At 32.8% G+C, this 21,799-nt stretch overlaps 9 non-coding genes across 9 annotated transcripts; all 9 read right to left on the bottom strand.

The window, feature by feature from the left end:
• Positions 1–8,911: 8,911 nt before the first annotated feature.
• Trnaf-gaa lies at positions 8,912–8,984 on the bottom strand. Its single transcript has one exon. It is a non-coding gene; the product is annotated as a tRNA-Phe (tRNA).
• A 180-nt stretch (positions 8,985–9,164) lies between these two features.
• Trnaf-gaa lies at positions 9,165–9,237 on the bottom strand. The gene has a single exon. It is a non-coding gene; the product is annotated as a tRNA-Phe (tRNA).
• A 180-nt stretch (positions 9,238–9,417) lies between these two features.
• Trnaf-gaa lies at positions 9,418–9,490 on the bottom strand. Its single transcript has one exon. It is a non-coding gene; the product is annotated as a tRNA-Phe (tRNA).
• Positions 9,491–9,670: 180 nt separating this feature from the next.
• Trnaf-gaa lies at positions 9,671–9,743 on the bottom strand. The gene has a single exon. It is a non-coding gene; the product is annotated as a tRNA-Phe (tRNA).
• A 180-nt stretch (positions 9,744–9,923) lies between these two features.
• Trnaf-gaa lies at positions 9,924–9,996 on the bottom strand. The gene has a single exon. It is a non-coding gene; the product is annotated as a tRNA-Phe (tRNA).
• Positions 9,997–10,176: 180 nt separating this feature from the next.
• Trnaf-gaa lies at positions 10,177–10,249 on the bottom strand. Its single transcript has one exon. It is a non-coding gene; the product is annotated as a tRNA-Phe (tRNA).
• Positions 10,250–14,518: 4,269 nt separating this feature from the next.
• Trnaf-gaa lies at positions 14,519–14,591 on the bottom strand. The gene has a single exon. It is a non-coding gene; the product is annotated as a tRNA-Phe (tRNA).
• Positions 14,592–14,761: 170 nt separating this feature from the next.
• On the bottom strand, positions 14,762–14,834 carry Trnaf-gaa. Its single transcript has one exon. It is a non-coding gene; the product is annotated as a tRNA-Phe (tRNA).
• A 170-nt stretch (positions 14,835–15,004) lies between these two features.
• Trnaf-gaa lies at positions 15,005–15,077 on the bottom strand. The gene has a single exon. It is a non-coding gene; the product is annotated as a tRNA-Phe (tRNA).
• Positions 15,078–21,799: the final 6,722 nt, after the last annotated feature.

Raw genomic sequence — 21,799 nt, forward strand, 5'->3', positions numbered from 1 at the left:
ATTTTTTGGGAATAATCCATATAAACTGTGCTATAAACAAAAAATTGTAGGATTACTTACCGAGTGTGCACCGTTCGATGACGCCATTGCTTAAGCTTGTTTTCGTCGCGGAGCAGCGCACCAAACGGCGGTCGCGATTGCTGATAAGTTATTTTTCTGCGAAAAATTCGTTGAACTTTGGAGACATCATTAATAGAAATAATTTTTATGGCAATTGAATAAGAAATGTTTTTTCACAAGAAATGTATAAAATTACAGTGCTGTATTAGACTTACAGTATCTAATTTATATACTATACAGACGATAGTAAACTCAACTTACCAGCCTAAACTCTCTGTAGCGTGTAAGTAGTTCGGCTGCTCGTCCACTATTGGTCCAGATTCGACCAATCTTATCGCGACACGAGTCGGCGATGACGTTTTACCGAATTTTACGAGTTTCTTTTAGCGTCTTCATACGAATACTGTCGCAATTTTTTCACCGCGATGTACGAATTCGCATTATATGAACCCGCGTTATAGGGAGGGTCGACTGTACATACTGTATGTTTTAAATTGTTAACGTTCTACTGTTATTATAGAAAATACCGTAAAATCAATAATTTGTACTCAGGTTTTGTATCGATTGTCATCTTACTGTACGTTTCATAAATATGTAAGTTAAATTACAAAATTAAAAAAAAACAAATATTTTTTTTCCTGTTAACATAAACTTGTATGCATTATTTCCTAAATATTGTTACATCACAAAGAGTTAGTTTATGAGGGATTAAATGTCAGAAATGCATTCTCTTGGAAATAAACTGTGATTTTGTAAAGCTTGTCTTGCACTGAATGATGGTGTAATAAGCTTAGCAACAAAGAAAAGTCGATATAGCGCTTATAAATTTTATTTAAAACTACATCGATTTCACAAAGTTACAAACAAAAGAAATGAAACATGGCTTGAAATTTGATAATTCCCTTGAAGAATCTTGCGATCTTACAGAACACATCACGCTCAATACTCTTAAAATTTTAGTGTAAAATGGCCTTTATAGATAAATAGAATTTTGATATGTAAATTTATCGAAATGTCTCGTTTTCTAAAAAATTTCCTCAAACACTAATTAAGAAGTATTTCTCATTCTTCACATTTTCCAATAGAAAATTTCCAGATGCCGCGACATCGGTTTTTATCTAATCGGCCATTAATGAGCGCCATATTAATGATACTAATATTAAATTATTATAAATCCTTTATAATTCAATTAAAACATATTTTAAAAATTGATATAGTTTTTAAGTATATAAAAAACGAGACATTCCTAAATAACAGCATTTTCTAAAATTATTTAATTGTAAATCTTATTTCGATCAATAACAGTAGGCCTATATTATTACTATTATTATTATTATTAGTCTTTCACACTTTAAACTACTACGTGTTCACAAAGACTTAATATTTTCTTCATTGCTGTACTAAAGTATTACGAAGTTAAGTAATAAAATATGTGCAAAATATATAATAAGCATTTGAAACTACGAAAGTTATGATCAGTTTTACAGAAAGTTAAATGGTAGTTTGCCCAAATTTATAAAAAGTGAAGTTTCTTCCATAATTTAAAGTATCATTTGTTAAATCAGTGGCAATTTTTAAATCAGCAACACAATTTTTGGTTTTGGTGGCACCTCTTAATTGTAGTAACGAAGAGAATATGGAATATAAAAGTTTCACTACCTGCAATTAAGAGTAAAATAATTAATTGTGAAGCGTATCCATTTATTTTAGTTAAAAAAAACTTCATCAATTTCTCATTTTTAGCCATAGAATTTACCATACCTTGATGAAAAATGTTTTCTTTACGAAAAAGTATCCGGCGAAAGAAATTCCGAGTGGCATTTTTCCAAAGCGTTTCATAAAATCCAATATCTGAAATGAAAAGAAATTTAATGAATTAATTCAAATTTTGTAAAAACATGAAACATTTTTATGTATTTTGCACTAAGAAAATAATAAACAGCAAACTTTTAGCTTGAACTGAAGCTGAAGTTCGGCAGAAGAAATCTTCTCGATTGTATTAAAGTCACTGTACAACTGAAAGAAGTAACTTGCTTGTAGATAACTCTTATTCAAATGATATTTTCATACATAAATTATTTAATTTCTCATTCAATTTTCTGATAAAGGACGAAAAACTATTTTTAATTATTTATGCTCGAGTACAGCAAAAAATAATTTAAATTATTTATAACTTTTGGAATAAATTTCGATCGAACAAACTTTCTATGTCTAAATTTTGTTTAGACACACATTTGGAATAATTAAGACAAATCTGTTTCTCTCTCAGATGAATTAAAATTATTACACTTAAACAACGGAATTTCCTTATCTATCTCTACTTCATATTGTGTATATTAAAAATAACAATAATAACGTAACTTCTGGTATTTTATATAAAATATCATACCCATATATAATTTGGGTGTAACGAATAATTTGAAACTCTCTTTTATAGGATATTTCTATATGTTTCCACGAGATATTCACGTTTAGAATATTTCGTAGGAACAAATGTTAAACTATTAATAAAATGTACTTAAACAGCTTTTCGTCACTTACTTTGGAAGATATTTTTGACAGAAAATACGCTATAATCAGACATCCAGCGATCAATATAATTGATAAAATGATTAACACTAACGTTAAAAGAATCCTAAGATTCATGAACAATAGTGCATATATCAACAAACAAGTAAAATGAGTGAAGAAAATATAAATATAAGGCATGAAAAATTCCCACAATTGATTTAGCTGCTGAAACATTTCCCATATTTCCGTGTGTTTTTCAATTAAAGCATTTATTATTTGTTTCAGTTTTGGCGTTTCTTTGTCAATTTCTTTCATCTCGTTTTCAATATTAATTAATCTGTGATATGTAATATACAATGCAGATGTAACAATACATACAACAAATAATATTTGAGCGATGCTATACAGAAAATAAACTCTGAAGTAAATTATACATAAGGCAGCAGTGATATGCGAATTTGTCTGCTTAAGTATACCAGGATACAACAAAATATCCGTACAAATGCATATAGATAACAGAACTACGATAAAAATAATGAAAACAGAAACCACGAACCAATCCAATCTTTTCCATATTTTCACTTCACCATAGAATTCATTTTTGTTGCTCCTCCAACAGAATTGCGAATTTTTAATAACAGAATACTGAATGCTAACGTAACTGCAGAAGAAACACATCAATAATTTTAATATGTCATTTGAATAGAACATTAAAGTCCATCCTCCACATAAGATTCTGTCGTTGAAGACATTTATGAATACTCTTAACACGGTAAACCATAAAAAGATTTCTATTCCTATTTGATATAATTGGTACAGAGAATACCCTTTTTTGTTACGTTGTATAATGTATTGACTTTTAAAACTGCAGCAACTGCAATGTTTTATTGGGTTCATACCACATAGAGATCCAACTATAAGCAATGGGTGCAAGTAGCAAAGGGGATGAATTAATGACGTTTCTTTTGAGATTCGAATTGAAGTTTGTAAAGAAGAATCCATGATTTGAAATTGACAACGAATACAATTTACCATGCAGATTTTATAACGAATTAGAACGAAGTTCTTTTATTTTACAGTTTATACAGTCTAAGTCAATCTTTGTGTTGGGCAGTTCGCTGTTTGTTCTTCTTCTTCTTCTTTTTTAACAGGGTTTATATGGAGAAGCTAGTTTTTTGGCCTTTTCTCCGGTGTACTCCGCCTTGCTATTATGCGAAGCGGTTCGATCGATATACAAAACTTTCTAAAGCCGCTACGTGCTGGCGAGGAGGGATGTCTGAATGCTCCCAGTAAAGTGAGATGAAAGTACGGTCAACGGTGAAATCTGTAGACAATGTGCGACCTGAGTCCTGATGCCTCCTTATGTTCGCTGCTTTATTTCGCTGCATACTCATATATTTCTAACGTATTAACCTACGTTATGTAGAAGTAGACAATCTTTCATAACGAGGGTACTTAAATATCTTTAATATATTCTTAAAAGGTTTATGTGATGAATCGGAAATTATACTGTACATATTCCATATACAGCTAATTTATTATGTCTGTCAACATAATTCTAACTAATGGACAAATATTGATCAGATTACGCCTGTAATGGACAAGACGGCTACTAACTAGGATGGGATTACAAATTAATTCGATACGTAAATGGAAGGCGTTGCTTCTGTAATAATGCAGCATGCAAGCAAAATTTTTCATATCAGCAGCAAGGCACGTGCAACGTCCAATCGTTTAAATCATGAAACAGTAAAAGATTTATCTGTCCCCTCAGAAAACTAAATGTATTTATTAATATACAGAAAATTTGAGTCCAGAACGGAAACTTAAAATTTCAATTTTAATACTTTCGAAAAGTTGTTTTTGTTGTTTTATATTCTATAAAGAAAAGTTCTTAAATTAATACTAATTTAGATAACATCGAATGTCCATTTTAAGTTGTTTTTGACTTATGATGGTGCGAGAGAATATTGGTGTAATTTTTATACAACTTGTCAATTTTATTTAAAAGTTGTAAAATATAAGCCTGGAAAATTATACTGGTTTTACAATTTGTTGCCTGGAAACATGACATTTTTATTATGTCATGTTTCAAGCCAACAAATTCTTTTCTCGCTCGTTTGAATATTTATTGACGTCAATGGATCGATTTACTGCATAATGTTTTACATTATCCAATTACGTTATCTACATTTAATAAATTAATTCTTGATCTTATATTCTTGAAAAATAAAAGATACCAAAATTATTGTTTTAAATTTAGTTATTTGTCTCAATAGCTCAATTCATAATAAAATGTATGCTTGTTGCTTCTAACACAATCAAGTGTTATAAATTAAGCAGGGCTGTGGAGTCGGAGTCGGAGTCGGATGGTAAGGAAAAGTCGGAGTTGGAGTCGGTAGAGTTTTACGCAACTCCTCAGCCCTGCCAGGGCTGTGGAATCGGTGTCGGAGTTAAAGTCGGTAGATGTTTTCGCGACTCCACAGCCCTGAAATTAAGACACTTGGCGGTTAGTGTCAAGTGTCTTAATTTATAAAACTTCATTGTGTTCGAAACAACAAAGTTCGAAGCACGGTTTCACATTATAAAAAGAAAATGTATGCTGTCTACCTCAAATTAGGAGTATAATATCTTGCCCCTTTATATCATACTTTTGTCTGTTTCCAATGAAGTCGTGCACGTTATCTATTTAACTCTTTTCAAAGAAAAAAAAATTGAATTTTAATAAAGTTACTTCCAGTCTGCATCGAACATTCATGTATAGTTAAACGGGCATTCTACCTCTAATCTTTTCAGACCTGGTCTTGAATTTTATATATGTAATTAAGGGCATAGTCAAGATTTTCTCCAGGGAGGACAAAAATAGGATAACGTTATTTATTAAAAAATTGCTTTTATTTGACTATTTTAAAACGCTAAAAGTAATTAATTGTAATGCTATTCGAACCTATCTCAGTCTTATTTCAGCACTAACCTACAGAGTTCTGGCTATATCGACATTATCTAAGTTAGTGGAATATACACGTAACTGCCGAGTTTTGTAACAATTGGTCGAACTACCTAGGCGTGTATAGCGAACAAACATTCTCGTTTATATATTCAGATAAGTTTAGTAAGAAATATACATTGTAAAAAATAATAAATTATTTATATCAGGTACACTTAAATGTTTCAGTTTTGAAAGTAATTTATGTAAATGGATTATGACATTTTTAAATATTTTTCATGAAAAATTCATAAACACTCATAAATATAAAAAGTATTTGAAAATTTTCATAATCAAATCTGACCTAATTAATTAGAAATTATATAAATTTAATATATGCAGTGTCCATAGATACAAACCAAACAAAAAACTTCCTTTGTTCGTTTCGTCCTGAAATTGCATAGTTAAATGTCAATTTAACGTCATATCTCCAGTTTTACAAAAATAAGTTAAAAATATACGTGTTGTAAAAAGAACGAATAAGTAAATCTATGTTTTTGGTACTGTTTTATTGCATTTTATTATGATTCCACATGTTAGTAATCTTTAGTAATACGAAGGGTAAGACAATTTCGTAGTTCTCTAAAAACATTTGCCGAATAATTTACGTTAATGCTTGAAGTCACGTTAGTTATTTTAGCTTTCACGTATTCTATTGATCGAGGTTTAGTTGCATAAACTACTGTTTTTACAAGTCGCCATAAAGAAAATATAATATTATCAAGTCTGGCGAACGTAAAGACCGAGAAAATAGACCATTTCTACCAACCCATTATTAAATAATTTTACGCATAACTCGGTAGATTAAGCTTCCTAATAGTTTTTACAGTTTTTTTACAACACAAATACTAATTAAGTTATAACTTTTTAAACTCACTCGGACTTTAAAGGACTCCCTGATATAAAGAAGCTGAAAAAGTTAAATTAGTGACTTAATAATACGCGAAGAAAATGAATTTTCTTGTAGGTGTAATAATAACTGTTATAAATTTAAACAGGTAAATAGTTTTTACTACTAACATTTGTATAATTTCTTTAATTTAGATGAACGATAAGACTTTTTAAATAATGGGCTGATTAGATTGTAACTTCCAGTTGGATAATAAAACGTCACATGGTCACAATGGAAAGATTATCTAAAGAAGTGACTAGATGTGGCCATCGTTAATAAAGTTAATCGGCCCGCCCTAGGCGGCAGTTTTTAGTAGGCGGCAAAATTTTACAATAAATAATAATAATATCTTCTAAAAATTTCAACCCTTTCATGTCATATTATCGTAGCACCTACGATTCCGACCGATTGAAATAAGCACAAAATAGTGTTACCATGCGGACATTCCGGGACAACGTACACGACCTGTCGATTTTTTTTATTTTATTTTGGTTGTACAAACCATTGGTATTCATATACACCACCAACATCCAATAGAGCTAAGTCATCTAGGTTACTTACGTTATTCCATGGGCGGACTGGCCCTAAAATTTTTGTGTAGAAAATTTATTACCAGCCCAGCCCACAAATAAAAAAAAATGTATTTTTTCTATTTATATTTAAATATATTCAAAATACAACATTGACAAAAATTACAATAAGGACAAGTCTATATTCTACAATATAAATTTTTTATTTAGAAGTTTGCTTTGTTGAGCAATAATATTAACGACATCATCAGAATGTATTTCGTTTAAAAAATCCTTCTCCACTGACATTAACACGAAGGCTTCTAGATTTTCTTGCGAGATACTTATAAGTATCTTAGCCCGCTTTTAATTAATTTTAACGTAGAAAAACTTTGTTCACCGGACACTTGTGTTACAGACATAGATAGCAGATGTTTGTATGCTTTACCAAGTATAGAATAAGCGCCACTTAACATGTTATATCTGAAAATATATTATAACAACAAATAGGGCAATTTTTTCAAACAATGCAGTAAGAGGATAAAATCGCATCTTTATTAGTTTCTACTTAATCATCAGTAAAATATTCATTTTTATTTAATTTTATATAAGTTTCATTGATATTTCCCTTTCAAATATTTCATGACGATTTAAAATGTTTCAATTCTGAAATAATATTGTGTTGAGTAGCTATTGGATTAAACTGTATTATAATACTGCTTAATTTTTTAAATGCGTTTTCAGGATTATTTAGTGATGGTCCCGTAAATTTTGGTCTTATGTGCTTTGAACTCGCTGTAAGATGTCAGTCGAACTCTCCCCGGTTGGTCTCTCTCCCACTTTCCCTGATCTAGATCGAAGACGTGTGAATTTGGTCCGGGAATGCGACAATTAATCGTCTTACACTCGTTCCTGTTTACGAAATAAATCACCGATTTATTAGCTTTAGCTCGACAATCAGTTTCCTATTGGAGAGGGGGTGAGGTCCCGCCCTCACACTACAAAATAGATTATTTTTAATTAAATCGTTTGGAATACAGAGAAATTATTATTGAATAACATTTTTTATTTGCCTAATATAAAGGAAATAATATAAGTGGCCATTAAATTTGTTATGACTACAATCATTGCTTTGGTGGCTACGTATAAAACTAATAACTTATATTTCTATAGTTTAGCATTAAGATTCAAAGGAGTGAACAGTTTCTAGCAATGTAAACAAATCACCAATTTTCTCTATTTAGAAGGTAGTTTTGATTATTTTTCTCCTAGGATGCTTTCTGTTTGGGCCGAATCGGGCTAATGTAGTGTTTGACTCAGATCGGCAGAACTAATTTAACTTCGGATACGGATAGGGCCGGGTAAAATGATACAGGACTACACACAGTGCCGTAACTAGGCAGGTGCAACAGGGCCCATTTGGAAGAGGGTCACAAATGCACGAGTTTGTTTTATTATTTTCCCAAACCTAATTAATTCAGGGGCCTAAATGAAAGTTCTTGCACAGGGCACAGGAATGGCTAGTTACGGCACTGCCTACACATATACCTGTATTATATCTAAAAATTAAAATTTACCTTACTTAACAAAAAAAAATAAATGAATTTTTTAAAATTAAACTTACCCAAACGGTACACTATGTACACATTTAGAAAAAATGGCCCAAATTGTATACGGCTCATGTGAAATTTTCCACATTTTTCACATGGACAGACCGCCCCTGCGTTACTCCTATTCAAGTCTAACCAGTCGCTAACTGTGACTGATTTATAAACGGCATGCACTGCATTCTTCGCATTGCAAAATGACATACGCATGCCTCAGAAACTTCTGTTCGAACAAACATCAACTTCCCTCCGAATCAGCGATTTTAGAAAGGCAGTTCATAAATTCAAAACTGAGATTTTTCGCGGTTGACGGCGTTTTTCAACTTCGAACAAAAATGTATCCGATTGCCGAAACCCGGGATCGAACCAGGGACCTTTAGATCTTCAGTCTAACGCTCTCCCAGCTGAGCTATTTCGGCAGATCTTTCTTTCGTTCCAACTTCCTTTTCACTCAACCTTACACGATTAAAATAACAGCATAATCGCACTTCAACCGAAGCAAAAGAAAGCAAAACATTTATGTCTATATTCATGAACGCAAAACTGAGATTTTTCGCGGTTCACGGCGTTTTTCAACTTCGAACAAAAATGTATCCGATTGCCGAAACCCGGGATCGAACCAGGGACCTTTAGATCTTCAGTCTAACGCTCTCCCAGCTGAGCTATTTCGGCAGATCTTTCTTTCGTTCCAACTTCCTTTTCACTCAACCTTACACGATTAAAATAACAGCATAATCGCACTTCAACCGAAGCAAAAGAAAGCAAAACATTTATGTCTATATTCATGAACGCAAAACTGAGATTTTTCGCGGTTCACGGCGTTTTTCAACTTCGAACAAAAATGTATCCGATTGCCGAAACCCGGGATCGAACCAGGGACCTTTAGATCTTCAGTCTAACGCTCTCCCAGCTGAGCTATTTCGGCAGATCTTTCTTTCGTTCCAACTTCCTTTTCACTCAACCTTACACGATTAAAATAACAGCATAATCGCACTTCAACCGAAGCAAAAGAAAGCAAAACATTTATGTCTATATTCATGAACGCAAAACTGAGATTTTTCGCGGTTCACGGCGTTTTTCAACTTCGAACAAAAATGTATCCGATTGCCGAAACCCGGGATCGAACCAGGGACCTTTAGATCTTCAGTCTAACGCTCTCCCAGCTGAGCTATTTCGGCAGATCTTTCTTTCGTTCCAACTTCCTTTTCACTCAACCTTACACGATTAAAATAACAGCATAATCGCACTTCAACCGAAGCAAAAGAAAGCAAAACATTTATGTCTATATTCATGAACGCAAAACTGAGATTTTTCGCGGTTCACGGCGTTTTTCAACTTCGAACAAAAATGTATCCGATTGCCGAAACCCGGGATCGAACCAGGGACCTTTAGATCTTCAGTCTAACGCTCTCCCAGCTGAGCTATTTCGGCAGATCTTTCTTTCGTTCCAACTTCCTTTTCACTCAACCTTACACGATTAAAATAACAGCATAATCGCACTTCAACCGAAGCAAAAGAAAGCAAAACATTTATGTCTATATTCATGAACGCAAAACTGAGATTTTTCGCGGTTCACGGCGTTTTTCAACTTCGAACAAAAATGTATCCGATTGCCGAAACCCGGGATCGAACCAGGGACCTTTAGATCTTCAGTCTAACGCTCTCCCAGCTGAGCTATTTCGGCAGATCTTTCTTTCGTTCCAACTTCCTTTTCACTCAACCTTACACGATTAAAATAACAGCATAATCGCACTTCAACCGAAGCAAAAGAAAGCAAAACATTTATGTCTATATTCATGAACGCAAAACTGAGATTTTTCGCGGTTCACGGCGTTTTTCAACTTCGAACAAAAATGTATCCGATTGCCGAAACTCGGGATCGAACCAGGGACCTTTACATCTTCAGTCTAACGTTTTCCCAGCCAGTGGCGTAGCGTAGTCGGGGCGGCAGGAGCGACCCGCCCCGTATGGCACTTGTTAGGGTGCGTCAAAATTTCATAATAAATAATTATAATATCTTGTAAAAATTTGAACCATTTCATTTCATATTCTCGTAGCGTCTACGATTGGGATCGATTGAAATGATTACAATTTAGTGTACAAAATGATTACAAAATGATTACAAAATAGATATCCCGGAATGTCCATCAGGACATTCCGGGATATCTATTTTGCACGACCAATCGATTTCTTTTATTTTATTTTGGTTGTACAAACCATTCCTATTCATATACGCCTCCAATATCCAATAGAGCTAAGTCATCTAGGTACTTACGTTACGCCTACCCAACTCTTCCTATTCGCTAACTGTAACTGATTTAGAAACGGCATGCACTGCACATGATTCTTCGCATTAAAAATGACATACGCATGCGTCAGGAACTTCTGTTCGAACAAACCTTACCTTCTGTCCTGGTCAGCGATTTTTAAAAAAATGGCAACACTAGCACGAAATTTTTCATTACTTATTTTATGACCAAACTGAATTTTAGTCATCTAAATTGAGATACCTAAATAGGGTGGATTTTTTTGCCCCAGGCGGTTGACACCCACGCTACGCTACTGCGTCCTCCTACCGCTCTTGGCAACTCAGCATCTATTGCGGCTAAATCGAAAATTTCCAGGAATATTTTGGACTTGTTCTGTTTAAGCCTGGTCCGTTTTTTTTTATCGTCGTTCCGTTGTGATCTGACCAAACCTATAATGAGCTTCTTAAAATAGATCTACTATTGAGCCCAAAAACGGAAAAAAGTAAAAAACAAAAAAAACGAATACACCAGACCTCACTGTAAGTCAGATGCACAATATTATTTCTGATAGAATACTAAAAATAAGTTGACTATTTGTTTTTACTAAACGCTCATTTGAAAATTGCAAAATATTAACATTCTTGAGCAAAAAGTATATAATATAATACAAATAAATGGTTTTGTTTTCACGTATAAACATACATATATAGAGCAACGCGACACACGGGCGACCTGCCAAAAGAAATCTTTTATGGGAGCGTGTCTCCTATTAAGTTCATATCTGAAATAAACGTAAAATCATAAGTAATCAACCAGTAAAATGCTAATTATGGACACATACCATTTGCAACACTTGACAGCTGAAAATAAAAAAAGACTTTATATTAATAATAACTTTTGCAATGATCAAAAGTTGAATTTATACTTATCTTTTAGTTATGAAGACAATACGTATCTTAAACTTTAAATGTTAAAAGTAAAACACACGAAATAAGAAATTTTTGTTGTGGATATTAAAAGTAAAGATGAAGTTTTTACAACAAAACAATACTTACAAATGAAAGTCATTGTTACTTCATATTCATTTTGAATCATTGTTTAAATTCAATTATTTTTGTAATTACACATTTTAAAAAATGAACTTACATAAATATGACACTAAAATAAAAAATTAAAATAAATATAATTGAAAATATTAAAATATGATTTTGTAAATGGAAACATTACACGTTGTTTTTGTGTTTCTGAATGCCCGTGCTTATAATTTATGTAAAACGAATGAAACTATTTATGACNGCTGCTTGCTTGGAATAAAATTTCTTGTATTTTATATTAAAATGATAGGCAAGCAATTCTGTTAAAAGCACTGGCACTGAACGTTTCGCTTCATGCAGTCTATTTTGCAATTTTTTTAAAATGATGTCAATCCCGAAAATCCCGGAATCAGGAAAACTTAATCCCGAAAATTTTGGGATTGAAAAGTGGTCGGGATCCCGGGATCCCGATTTTCAGATTCCGGGATCAAATCCTCTAAATAAATGTGAAAAAAAAAATTACATTTCGAAATTATTTCTAGTCTTCTGACAAGTGAAGTTAGTGAAAAAAAAATAAATTCCATTCGAAGCCACGGAACCATCGTCAAGGTCTCACACTCTTCCTTGGGTTTTTTGTTTGTCCAGAAACCCCGTAATGAATAAGCAGAATCGTCATTACGGGAAAAACTGGAATGGCGCCATTTCCGAAACAAAAGTATTGCTAATGTTTTTGAAAGTTTGTTGAAAACTATTATTGTAGATTTGATTGACGTATCAGACGAGCAACACACTGTACACTCTTGCTTCTCCTGGTTTACATGTAGTACATGTTACGATCGCCAATTTAATACACTTCGATGTAGTTAAATCAGAAGAAGTACGAATAATCGTTTCTCGGAGCAATAATAATAAGATGAAGGATGTTTTTTAAATATTTTAGATTAAGTTCATACGTGAAATAAACGTAATATCATAAGTAATCATCCAGTAATGTGCTAATTATGAACACATACCTTTTGCACCACTTGAAGGCTGAAAATAAAAAAAAGACTTTATATTAATAATAACTCTTGCAATGATCAAAAGTTGGATTTATATTTATCTTTTAGTTATGAAGACAACGCGAATCTTAAACTTCAAATATTAAAAGTAAAACACGCGAAATAAGAAATTCTTGCTCTGGATATTAAAACTAAAGATGAATTTTTTACAACAAAACAAAGCTAACAAATGAAATTCATTGTTACTTCATATTCATTTTAAATCATTGTTTAAATTCAATTGTTTTTGTAATTACACATTTTTTTAAAAATAAAGTTACTTAAATATGACATTGAAATAAATAAACTAAAATAAATATAATTGAAAATATTAAAATATGCTTTTGTAAATGGAAACATTACACGTTGTTTTTGTGTTTCTGAATGCCCGTGCTTATAATTTATGTAAAACGAATGAAACTATTTATGACGTATTTCTTTTAGACAAATTTACGAGAGTGTAATTTTCTCGTAGTAGACAAGCAGAAATGATCCAGTTGAGCTCCAGTTTACAAAAGATACTATCGTGTATATAAAGAACAAGTTAAATTTTATTACATAAAATTACATTAAAATGTTACACAATTATATCTGAGAAATCTGAAAAGTACTGTCAGATTCGTAAGAATTACGAAATTGTTACTGTTTTGAGAGGTCATTTAACACCAAATAAAAGTGTGACAGAAGCGCCGGTATTTTTTGAAACCACGTCAAAATGACACCACTGTATTCTTAGGTCGATACAGAGACCACAAATTCGCGCGAGCGGTTACGTGTGAGTTTTGGACCGGAAATGGAGTGAACGGAGTAAATTTTTGTATTATTGACAAAAAAGTATTGTTGTCTTTACTTGGATATAGTAAAGTAATTTAGCTATAGTAAAGTAATTGGTAATTTAGATATCGTTGGAAAATGATCATGTAAAGTTGTGGCAAATGCGAAACGACAATCCAAAAAATACTCGGAGCATATTGTTAAGTCTCTACTGGATTTGCCATTACACTCAATACATGTAAATTCTGCTGGGTAATCAATTTTAAGTGGTCCATTCATAATATACAAGTTATGTTTTTTTGTTAACTTTAATAGATTTGCACCTAGTTTATTAGTAGTATTATTTTTAGAACGTCTGATGTTTTGTACTTGGTGATTAGGACCGTTATAATATAAATCTAGCATTTCGGCGATACGTGCATTAAAATCTCCCAATAGGAAAATACAGTCGATCCCCCTGTGAAGGGTTCCTATAGCTCGGATTCCTATATGACGGCGAAAAAATTGCAACAGTATTCGTACAAACATGCTAAAAAAAACTCCTATAATTCGGTAAAATGTCATCGCCGACTCGTGTCGCGACAGGATTGCACAAACCGTTGAATTTAAACGAGCAGCGGACCTACCAAAAAAAATTAATTATTTAACGTCCATAAAAATTATATTTATATTAATGATNTTTCGGCATGTTTACATATCGTTCCAACTTCCTTTACACTCAACCTTACACGATTAAAATGACAGCATAATCGCACTTCAACCGAAGCAAAATATTTATGTCTTTATTCATGAACGCAGAACTGAGATTTTTCGCTGTTCACGACGTTTTTCAACTTCGAACAAAAATGTATTCGGTTGCCGAAACCCGGGATCGAACCAGGGACCTTTAGATCTTCAGTCTAACGCTCTCCCAGCTGAGCTATTTCGGCATGTTTACATATCGTTCCAACTTCCTTTACACTCAACCTTACACGATTAAAATGACAGCATAATCGCACTTCAACCGAAGCAAAATATTTATGTCTTTATTCATGAACGCAGAACTGAGATTTTTCGCTGTTCACGACGTTTTTCAACTTCGAACAAAAATGTATTCGGTTGCCGAAACCCGGGATCGAACCAGGGACCTTTAGATCTTCAGTCTAACGCTCTCCCAGCTGAGCTATTTCGGCATGTTTACATATCGTTCCAACTTCCTTTACACTCAACCTTACACGATTAAAATGACAGCATAATCGCACTTCAACCGAAGCAAAATATTTATGTCTTTATTCATGAACGCAGAACTGAGATTTTTCGCTGTTCACGACGTTTTTCAACTTCGAACAAAAATGTATTCGGTTGCCGAAACCCGGGATCGAACCAGGGACCTTTAGATCTTCAGTCTAACGCTCTCCCAGCTGAGCTATTTCGGCATGTTTACATATCGTTCCAACTTCCTTTACACTCAACCTTACACGATTAAAATGACAGCATAATCGCACTTCAACCGAAGCAAAATATTTATGTCTTTATTCATGAACGCAGAACTGAGATTTTTCGCTGTTCACGACGTTTTTCAACTTCGAACAAAAATGTATTCGGTTGCCGAAACCCGGGATCGAACCAGGGACCTTTAGATCTTTAGTCTAACGCTCTCCCAGCCAGTAGCGTAGCGTAGTGGAGGCGGCAGGAGAGACGCGCCCCGGGTGGCACTTTTTAGAAGGCGGCAAAATTTCACAATAAATAATAATAATAACTTCTAAAAATTTAAATTATTTTATTTCATATTATCGTAGCACCTACGATTTGGATCGATTGAAATCATTACAAAATACTGTTACCATCTAGATATTTTGGGATATTGTGCACGACCTGTCGATTGTTTTATTTTATTTTGGTTGTACAAACCATTGGTATTCATTTACACCTCCAACATCCAATAGAGCTAAGTCATCTAGGTTCTTACGTTACGCCTGCCGAAGTCTCAATACTCGCTAACTGTAACTGATTTAGTAACAACATGCACTGCACATTATTCTTCGCATTGCAAAATGACATACGCATGTGTGAGGAACTTCTGTTCGAACAAACGTCACCTTTTGTCCTGTTCAGCGATTTTAAAAAGGTGGCAACACTAGCACGGAATTTTTCATTACTTATTCTGTGACGAAACTGAATTTTAGTCTTTTAAATTGAGATACCTACATAAGGGAGCGAAATTTTTTTTTGCTCCGGGCGGCTGACACCCACGCTACGCCACTGTGTTGTCCTACTGCTCTTGTCAACTCAGCATCTATTCCGGCTAAATCGAAAATTTCAGGTATATTTTGCACTTGTTCTGTTTAAATAAGCCTGGTTCGTTTTTTTCTTACGGTCGTTTCGTTGTGATCTGAGCAAACCTATAACGAGCTTTCTAAAATAGACCTACTCTGCGCCCAAAAACGGAAAAAAGTATTAAAAAAAAAAATCGAATACACCAGACCTCACTGTAAGTCAGATGCACAGTATTATTCCTGATAGAATACTATAAATAAGTTGTCTATTTGTTTTTACTAAACGCTCAGTTGACAATTGCAAAATATTAACATTCTTGAGCAAAAAATATATTGTATAATAAGAATGAATGGTTTTGTTTTCACGAATAAACATACATATATACAGCAACGCGACACACGGGCTACCTGCCAAAAAAAATCTTTTATTTCAGCGTGTCTCCTATTACATTTTATTAACGTCAAAAAATTCCATGTAACTAGCAGGTTCACCAGGCGCAAACCCACGATCAAATACCAGCATTAATTTGTTTTATTCACTGGGCCACTTGTCAGCCGTAAGAATAAATGTGAATAAGAAATTTACATTTCGAAATTATTTCTCGCTTTCTGCCGGGTGAAGTTAGTGACAGAAAATAAATTCCATTCGAAGCCACGGAACCACCGACAAGGTCTCACCCTCCTCCGTGGGTTTTTTGTTTGTCCAGAAACCCCATAATGAATAGGCAGAATCGTCAGTACGGGAAAAACTGGAATGGAGCCATTTCCGAAACAAAAGTATTGCTAATGTTTTCGAAAGTTTGTTGAAAACTATTATTGTAGATTTGATTGACGCATCAGACGAGCAACACACTGTACACTCTTGCTTCTCCTGGTTTGCATGTAGTACATGTTACGATCGCCAATTTAATGCAGTTCGATGTAGTTAAATCAGAAGAAGTAAGCAGTAATCTCGGAGCAATAATAAGATGAAGGATTTTTTTTTAATATTTTAGATTACGTTCATACTTGAAATAAACGTAAAATTATAACCAGTAATGTGCTAATTATGGACACACACTTTTTGCACTGCTTGAAAGCTGAAAAAAAAGACTTTAATTTAATAATAACTCTTGCAATGATCAAAAGTTGAATTTATACTTATCTTTTAGTTATGAAGACAACGCGAATCTTAAACTTTAAATATTAAAAGTAAAACACACGAAATAAGAAATTCTTGCCGTGGTTATTAAAACTAAAGATGAATTTGTCACAACAAAATAATAAGTTACTAACAAATGAAAGTCATTGTTACTTAATATTTATTTTGAATCATTGTTTCAATTCAATTGTTTTTGTAATTACACATTTTNAGGATTTGCCACAACTTTACATGATCATTTTCAAACGATATTTAAATTACTAATTATTTTACTATATCTAAATTACTTTACTATTATTACTAAATTACTTTATTATACTAAGTAAAGACTGCAATACTTTCTTGTCAATAATACAAAAATTTACTCCGTTCATTCCATTCTCGGTCCAAAACTTACACGTAACCGCTCGCGCAAATTTGTGGTCTCTGTATCGACCTAAGAATACAGTAGTGTCATTTTGACGTGGTTTCAAAAAATACCGGCCCTTCTGTCACACTTCTATTTGGTGTTAAATGACTTCTCAAAACAGTAACAATTTCGTAATTCTTATGAACCTGACAGTACATTTCAGATTTTTCATATATAATTGTGTAACATTTTAATGTAATTTAACGTAAAAAAATTTATCTTGTTCTTTATATACACGATAGTATCTTTTGTAAACTGGAACTCGACTGGATCATTTCTGCTTGTCTATTACGAGAAAATTACACTCTCGTAAATTTGTCTAAAAGAAATACGTCATAAATAGTTTCATTCGTTTTACATAAATTACAAGCACGGGCATTCGGAAACACAAAAACAACGTGTAATGTTTCCATTTACAAAAGCATATTTTAATATTTTCAATTATATTTATTTTNTTATTAGATTAGGTGTAAATCTAATAAAGTTATTAACTAAAGTTATTACTAATAAAGTTTATTAGTAATATTATTTTTAGAACGTCTGATGTTTTGTACTTGGTAATTAGGACCGTTATAACATGAATCTAGCATTTCGGCGATAAGTGCATTAAAATCTCCCAATAGAAAAATACAGTCGACCCCTTGTAAGACGGGTTCCTATAGTTCGGATTCTTATGTCACGGCGAAAAAATTGCGACAGTATTTGTACAAACATGCTAAAAAAACTCATATTATTCGGTAAAATGTCATCGCCGACTCGTGTCGCGACAGGTATGCACAAACTGTTGAGCTTAAACGAGCAGCGGACCTACCAAAAACCATTAATTATTTAATGTCCATAAAAATTATATTTATATTAATGATGTCTCGAAAGTTCACCGAATTTTTCTCAATAAAAAATAATTTATCAGGAAGCACGCGAGCTCCATTCGATGACAATCTCCACCACGTAAACAAGCTTAAGCAACGGCCTAGTCGAACGGTGCATAGTCGGTAAGTAATCCTACAATTTTTTGTTTATAGCATAGTTTATATGGATTATTCCGAAAAAGATTATACGTATTTTGGAAATGTTGAGTCGAATTAGTCTAGAAGCGATTAATTTTCTGGAAGAAAATTTTTCAAACAGTTGTTGTCCGTAAACTGCACCATGCGCCGGGCTGTGATTGGCTCGTGTATTTAAAAACTCGTAAACCTGAATTTTATAAAATACGGAACGTATGTACAGTGTTATAGGGGAGTCTACTGTACAGTACGTCATAAATAGTTTCATTCGTTATACATAAATTATAAGCACGTGCATTCAGAAACAGAAATACAAGGTGTAGTGTTTCCATTCACAAAATCATATTTTAATATTTTCAATTATATTTATTTTAATTTATTCATATCAATGTCATATTTAAGTAACTTTATTTTAAAAAATGTGTAATTACAAAAACAATTGAAGTGAAACAATGATTCAAAATGAATATGAAGTAACAATGACTTTCATTTGTTAGCTTTGTTTTGTTGAATAAAATTCAGCTTTAGTTTTTAGTTTTAATATCCAGAGCAAGAATTTCTTATTTCGCGTGTTTTACTTTTAATATTTGAAGTTTAAGATTCGCGTTGTCTTCATAACTAAAAGATAAATATAAATCCAACTTTTGATCATTGCAAGAGTTATTATTAATATAAAGTCTTTTTTTTATTTTCAGCTTTCAAGTGGTGCAAAAAGTATGTGTTCATAATTAGCACATTACTGGTTGATTACTTATGATGTTACGTTTATTTCAAGTATGAACTTAATCTAAAATATTTAAAAACATTCTTCATCTTATTATTATTGCTCCGAGATTCGTACTTCTGATTTAACTACATCCAACTGTATTCAATTCGCGACGTAACATGTACTACATGCAAACCAAGGAGAAGCAAGAGTGTACAGTGTGTTGCTCGTCTGATGCGTCAATCAAATCTACAATAATAGTTTTCAACAAACTTTCAAAAACATTAGCAATACTTTTGTTCGGAAATGGCGCCATTCCAGTTTTTCCCGTAATGACGATTCTGCCTATTAATTACGGGGTTTCTGGACAAACAAAAAACCCACGGAGGAGGATGAGACTTTGACGATGGTTTTGTGGCTTCGAATGGAATTTATTTTCTGTCACTATCTTCACCGGGCAGAATGCCAAAAATAATTTTAAAATATAAATTTCTTTTTCATATTTATTCTTATGCCTTCGAAAACCATTCTTATAGTTACACTAGCGAGAAATCCAATTAGGAACATTTAGTTTAATAGTTACCTGTAATTTTCCAACAAAAAAATGTGGGTGTAGTTATAATACCTTGTTTACAATTCACTAAAATAAAAATGGGGTTCCATAATACCACCTTCTCCTCTAATATCTTTAATGTACTGTACATAAAGTTTTGATATTGATTTCGAATAGGTGGGCTTTTATACACAGCTATATTTTATACTGAAATTTGATTGTTCTGAACAATAAATTTCTTTAATTCGTTTTTCTTTTCGCATCGTTAACTACAAGAAATTATACAATGATCATACTTCACTTCATTTCACTTACTCGTACGGAATAATCGGCTCTAATAAAAATATTATTAATCGTAGTCTATAGAATATTTTACTAAACCTTATAAAAGCGACTCGTAAAATTGTATGGAAGTTGCGTGTTTGNTTGAAAATATTAAAATATGATTTTGTGAATGGAAACACTACACCTTGTATTTCTGTTTCTGAATGCACGTGCTTATAATTTATGTATAACGAATGAAACTATTTATGACGTACTGTACAGTAGACTCCCCTATAACACTGTACATACGTTCCGTATTTTATAAAATTCAGGTTTACGAGTTTTTAAATACACGAGCCAATCACAGCCCGGCGCATGGTGCAGTTTACGGACAACAACTGTTTGAAAAATTTTCTTCCAGAAAATTAATCGCTTCTAGACTAATTCGACTCAACATTTCCAAAATACGTATAATCTTTTTGCGAATAATCCATATAAACTATGCTATAAACAAATAATTGTAGGATTACTTACCGAGTGTGCACCGTTCGACTAGGCCGTTGCTTAAGCTTGTTTTCGTGGTGGAGATTGTCATCGAATGGCGCTCGCGTGCTTCCTGATAAATGATTTTTTATTGCGAAAAATTTGGTGAACTTTAAAGACATCATTAATATAAATATAATTTTTATGGACGTTAAATAATTAATGGTTTTCGGTAGGTCCGCTGCTCGTTTAAACTCAACGGTTTGTGCAATCCTGTCGCGACACAAGTCGGCGATGACATTTTACCGAATTATAGGAGTTTTTTTAGCATGCTTGTACGAATACTGTTGCAATTTTTTCGCCGTGACATAAGCATCCGAACTATAGGAACCCGTGTTACAGCGGGGTCGACTGTATTTTTCTATTGGGAGATTTTAATGCACGTATCGCCGAAATGCTAGATTCATATTATAACGGTCCTAATCACCAAGTACAAAACATCAGACGTTCTAAAGATAATATTACTAATAAACTAGGTGTAAATCTAATAAAGTTAACAAAAGAACATAACTTGTATATTATGAATGGACCACTTAAAATTGATTACCCAGAAGAACTTACATGTATTGAGTATAATGGCAAATCCACTATAGACTTAACAATATGATCCGAGTATTTTTTGGATTGTTGTTTAGGATTTGCCACAACTTTACATGATCATTTTCCAACGATATCTAAATTACCAATTACTTTACTATAGCTAAATTACTTTACTATATCCAAGTAAAGACAACAATACTTTTTTGTCAATAATACAAAAATTTACTCCGTTCACTCCATTCCCGGTCCAAAACTCACACGTAACCGCTCGCGCAAATTTGTGGTCTCTGTATCGACCTAAGAATACAGTGGTGTCATTTTGACGTGGTTTCAAAAAATACCGGCCCTTCTGTCACACTTCTATTTGGTGTTAAATGACCTCTCGATACAGTAACAATTTCGCAATTCTTACAAATCTGACAGTACTTTTCAGATTTTTCAGATATAATTGTGTAACATTTTAATGTAATTTAATGTAAAAAAAATTTAACTTGTTCCTTATATACACGATAGTATCTTTTGTAAACTGGAGCTCGACTGGATCATTTCTGCTTGTCTATTACGAGAAAATTACACTCTCGTAAATTTGTCTAAAAGAAAAACGTCATAAACAGTTTCATTAGTTCTACATAAATTACAAGCACGGGCATTCGGAAACACAAAAACAACGTGTAATGTTTCCATTTACAAAATCATATTTTAATATTTTCAATTATATTTAT

Source organism: Centruroides sculpturatus, unplaced genomic scaffold (genome assembly GCF_000671375.1).
Source record: "Centruroides sculpturatus isolate CEXI.00-Female unplaced genomic scaffold, Cexi_2.0 scaffold136, whole genome shotgun sequence".
Classification (NCBI taxonomy): domain Eukaryota; kingdom Metazoa; phylum Arthropoda; class Arachnida; order Scorpiones; family Buthidae; genus Centruroides; species Centruroides sculpturatus.